Genomic DNA, 5,571 nt, shown 5'->3' on the forward strand with positions numbered 1-5,571 from the left:
GGACCAAAGGAGATTTTTCACATTCCGAATACAGAACATTCGATGCATATAAGTTTCGAAACCAGCTCGGATAATGAACATGCATAAAATGGCCCTGCCAGAATCTAGTAAATCTGCAGGGGGATGGGGGGGGGGGGGGGGGGGGGGTACACAGCCCATAATACTAATATGGGCATCATTGCATCTGCAGGATAAAATGAGCATCAAACATGGCGGGAGGATATGCAACATAAACTGGATACCGAACCATGTTCATCCAGCAATGGATGTTTAATAAGGAAATATAAAACTGAACCTAATGTAAACAACAGTTGCAGTTATAGCAAGACAGGCATCAAATCAAATTCACACATTGAAGGTGAGAATTTCAACAAAAGCGATGAGTTCTGATCACTCATCACCGGTACACTGGCGCACCAGAGAAGGAATAGAGTGATGAAACCGGGACACCGGGTCCATTGACCCTTGCAGAGACAGGCCTTGTGCTTGCTTCAGCATAAGCAGGGTGAGTCTCGTAAGCAGCTGTATGATAGGTTGAACGAGGCAGAGGGTCCCCAGCACGGGTAACAAGTCTGTCAGAATGGTAGAGGTCCTCCAAAATATCAGCGCGAGTGGTGATCCCCACCCGGTCAGCACGAGAAGCAGTCTCCCCTGGAGGATACAGCTCCTCCACATATGCACCACGGGCAGCAATTCCCCCAGTCCGGTAGAGATCCTCCAAGCGGTCTGCCCGGCAGATATCTCACCTGGCAGTCTTGTGTGATCCCTAGGAATGATTGGATCCCTGGCGGTTATGTCAGCCACAGTCCTGTCAGCATATCTGAAATTTAAGAATTTCAATTAGTCAGAGCATATCATATGGTTCTAGAATTATAATAGACAGATGCAAGGTGTTGTGAAAACCATAACACCATGTAACCAAATTCTTTGAATTAGCATTTACAGCCAACACAATCACTGTACACGAATCACATGATATGGATGATAAATTGACAAAAACTGAGAACAATATGGTGCTTGTAAACTTGTAACTATAAGAGAACAAAAATGTTCATAACTTACCGCTCAGGTGCCAGATTCTCTACAGACCGATAGTATGAATCACTGGGTGGAGCCAAAGTGTGATAATAAGCAGCTGGGACATGTCGAAGCTCTGGCACAGAAGGCGCATGGTGATGCTCTAAGGATAGCGGAACATGTCGAGGCTCTAGAGCAAGAGGAATGTGTCGAGGCTCAGCTGGTTGATAATATCTGTGGTTATCACCCGGACCACCAGCCAAAGAATGGCCAAGCTGAGACTCAACAGGAAGTGGAGCAAAGCGTGGTTCCCTATATGGATCTTCAAGAGGAACATGTACAACCGCAGGGCGCCTTTCCTCATCAAACCGTGGTTGACGCACTTCTTCGATAGGCAATGAAGGCACTTTCTTCATAATGATATGGCTGCCTTCGTTCTTCATAGTGGCGCCTTTCTCCACGGTGATTATTTGGAGCAGACTGAGGTACATTGACAGGCTTAAACAGCGCAAGTAGCCTATGGACCTGCATAGTATCACATATCCATAGTATTAAAAATATATTAGCATTTATGTATGAAAATTCCGGAACAGTAATAAAATTTGTAGCACGATTCCAAGACACTTGTTTTGAAGTGAGCTCTGGGTCAAACTTGCTCCTTGCACTGTAATTTTCCTTAATAGCATGCTTGATACTACTCTCAGAGAGAGGCAGACAATCTTTTTCAATCTTAAACTTAACCTGCATTACACATATACCATAGTTTATAATACAAGAATAACAAATATTCAACACCTACTATAGCATGTGTTCTTGTAAGGTTTATAATACTAGGTCAGGCCAAGTGCTAAGATTATTCGTCAACTTATGGGGAAGCAGAGTTTGGATTGAACTGAGAAAGCAGAGGCAACATCGTTCTTGAGAATTAATGTTTGACCACGGAAATTCTGAAAGGGAAAAATTGGAGATTCCGCTACAAATCATCCAAAATCCAAAAAGGTTTATAGGGTCATGTTCATGAAGTCAACTAAATATACCAATACAAATCAGAAAATTGCAGGGAAAAAAAAACACTAGCAAGTTGGGCGTATTTTCAAAAACTCACTAACACCTCAATTCCTTACAATCTAGCAGTTGCATGTTTTATGCGTTACTGAATTTCCCCTAATAACCATTGACCAAACACAGTTGCATCTGCAGCCTTTGCCTCATTGCTTTGGCTTGCCAAGACAAGCTAGACAACAAGTTTTCCATGTCTGGTGCGAGCACCACCGAAATCCTCTTATCTTCTCCAAATCCAACCGCTTCACGTTTGTGATTCTCCAATCATGTGGGCTCCGGTACAATTATTAAAACTAATGAGTATCTCTTACGCCTCCCAATACTACGAGGGATGAGCTGAGCTATGACGAACATCACATAATCAAAAGCAGTTAAGTTCACGATGAAGTTGTCAATGCCAAGTAGTTAATACAAACTCAATGAAGAATGAAGTGGGCTTGCTCATCTTGGGTTTAGTAATCCAAAAGCTGCCAAAATTGCCCAATGTATCGTAAAGAGAGGGGGAGGGAGAGGGAGAGACTTCCATGACCTTTGATGAGGCAAAAAAAACACACAGCCTAAAACATCTCTAAAAACTACTAACTAAAGAGTATCGATCCAATGCAGAACAGTCCAGCGTAAAAGATACAGAAATTCACCAGTTGGAAACAGCGAAGAAACAATAGACTTAGCTCAGTTCTCAATACAACAATCAGACAGCATAAAGTGATGTACTAGGGATACTAAGTTGAAACTAAAAACGCAGGGAATTTTTCTCTACAGCCATATATTGCTATCAGGTTTGTAGGATAAACTTTTATTTGATAATGGCCAGCCTGAACCATAGTTAACCCCTGTCAACAGCAAAAAGCACACAACGAATTCTCTCTAGTGCATAGTGACAAACTATTTGTAACGGATACAAAAATTCATCTATTACATCTAAAAAAGCACTTGCTTTTCTAATAAAGGCGCACACCTATCATTACTACTATTTTCTAAAGCTTAACAGCACAGATTGGGAACTAAATTTACCAACATCTAAAATCCATAAATGCCATAGCTAGTATGACCAAACGGAACATATCTACTCATGTCCACTATTCTTAGCATACTGAAACCACAGGCCAACCCTATTCCCATGCATCCTTCTGAACTATCATAGACTGATCAAAATGAAGCAGATCACTTGACTACATTCGCTGCAAACAAATCTACGAAATGGAAAAGCCGAATTACCTGTGCAGGGAACTTCCCATTAAATGCTTCTTGGACAAGGTTCATCCCTCCATTTGATGCTGCCTTGTACACACCATACAGAAGCTTCAAATCAAAATCATACAGGAACAGCTTTGCCCCTGGCCTGATCTTCTTGACCATTCCAATCTTCCCACTGGGTAGCCCGAACAAACGGTTCTTGTAGCACTCCTGCTTAGTCTTTGCATTGCACATGAATATAAACCCTGCACCCTTCTTGTCACCCCTTTCTTCCTTCTTGCCCACAGCAGCTTTCTTCCCTTTTCCGTTACTTCCTCCATCCTCCTCAACCTCCTTCCCCTTGCCATTCCTAGTCCTCACTTTTCTGCTCTTCATCCTTCCATCACCACTTCTATTATCAGCACCCACACCCTTGCCCTTGCTTGCGGCAGGTGCAGCCGCAGCATCAGCATCAGCATCAGCGGGTTTTGGCTTTGGCTTTGCCACCGAAGCTGATGCTTCCGTAGTGGCTAGCTTAGGCGTCTGTGTCACAGGTGATGCCTCAGCAGTAGTGGCTGACTCTGGCATTTGTGCCACAGGTGATGCCTCAGCAACATGGGATGGCTGCGGTAAGACCGCCGATGCAGATGCATCGCCACCAGCAGTGACTGCGCCCACCGATGCGACTTGGTCAACGGTTGCAGCGGCGGCCGCTGCCTTCTCACGGTTGGCCTTGACCTTACGCTTCTTAAACTTCGAGGTCTTAATCAACCCAGGGGTGGACGGATTCGCCTTGGATGGCCCGGCCGCCGCGCCGGCAGAGGCCGCAGTGGCCTTGGCAACGCCGTTGGGCTTCTTCACCATGGCCGCTGCTCGGTGCAGCTTTGTGTTAGGGATCGAGAAGGGTAGCGGGGAGTAGGAGGAAGAACTGGAGTTCGGGAAGGCAGCAAGAATGTCGTGGCGGCGGAGGTCGGATTGATAGAGGAATAGGGTTTAGTTGTTACATCATTTTTCTGTCTATTCACTCCTCATCTCTCAGTACATATACTAGCCTAGTGTACCCATTCTGGGCCGGTAACCTTGCTATTGGGCCGCCTGGTTCTTGGGCCGGTCTCCTATGGGCCGGGGCTGCTGACACCCCCCTCCTCTTGAGAGCCGACTTGTCCCCAAGTCGGAGCCAGTGGGAAGCGCTGACGTAGGGCTTCCAAATCTTCCCATGTGGCGAGAGACGCTGGCATCCCGGACCACTTGATCAAGCCTTGGAGCACGGGATGATCACCAGCGGAGACGCGGCTTGGTCGTCAGCTATGATACGCGGATACTTCGCAAAACTCACGTACCGGTATCGGATACCGTATCGGATACCCGTACTCCACGGATACTCCCGGATACGTATCCCGTAAGTATCGGACTATTTAGATATTTTCAAATAATAAAAATAAATCGGATAATCATGGGATACCTGTGGATACCTGTCCGATACCTTCAAACCCTAACAACACCACTCAATCGCTTCATATAAAGGTCCTCCGTTCAGCTGTGCCACCCTCTCATCCCCACTCGCGCAGCCGCAGGCCCGCAGCAGCCTCGCACGGCTCCCTTGCTGTCACCGCCGCTCGGCCACCTGCCCACGCCTCCTCCTGCTCCTTCCCCGCTGCTCATCGCTCCCTTGCCGTCACCGCCGCCCGGCCACCCGCCCGTGCCTAGACGCAACAAGCACAGTTATTCAACTCAATATAAATTTCTTACAGTATTAACATACAAATGGTAAACTTTGACCAACTTGTCTGCATATACAAATAAAGCTAGATTTTGAAAATAAGAACACACCTCTTCAAGAAAACAAAGTGTACATAGTCCACCAACTTGATTAAATGAGATGTCGACAACAATGTTTTCCACAAGACACTTAATAATCTTGACCTGTGCATATGAGAAAGGCACACACAAATTAATGAAAACCAAAATAATACATGTGCCAAATCATTGAAGGTGCCACAATCCCCAAAAGAGGATAAGGGAGGGGAGGGAGAAAATGGCATTGGATGCATTTTTGTGTGCAAAGTAGTGTTTTCAAATGCATAATCCTCTGGTAATAGCATAGCAATTTTGCTACAACCATATTGTGCCAAGAACTGTGTTCAAGGAGCAATAGCATGTTACTAAACTGAAGTTTAGCTTAAGAGATATTGTGTTAGTTTCTGTTCTGTCACAACTTCTGGTAATAACTTCAACTCAATCGTAAAGTCATAAATGCAGGAACGGTGCTAAATGAAACTGTTAAATGCAGGAACGATGCTAAATGAAACTGTACTA

The 5,571-nt window shown here is 45.2% G+C and overlaps 1 pseudogene; it reads right to left on the bottom strand.

Moving 5' to 3' along the window:
- Window positions 1-215: 215 nt before the first annotated feature.
- On the bottom strand, window positions 216-4,364 carry LOC120681677 (annotated as a pseudogene).
- Between the last annotated feature and the right edge of the window lie 1,207 nt (window positions 4,365-5,571).

This window comes from Panicum virgatum, chromosome 7N (genome assembly GCF_016808335.1).
Source record: "Panicum virgatum strain AP13 chromosome 7N, P.virgatum_v5, whole genome shotgun sequence".
Taxonomy (NCBI): Eukaryota; Viridiplantae; Streptophyta; class Magnoliopsida; order Poales; family Poaceae; genus Panicum; species Panicum virgatum.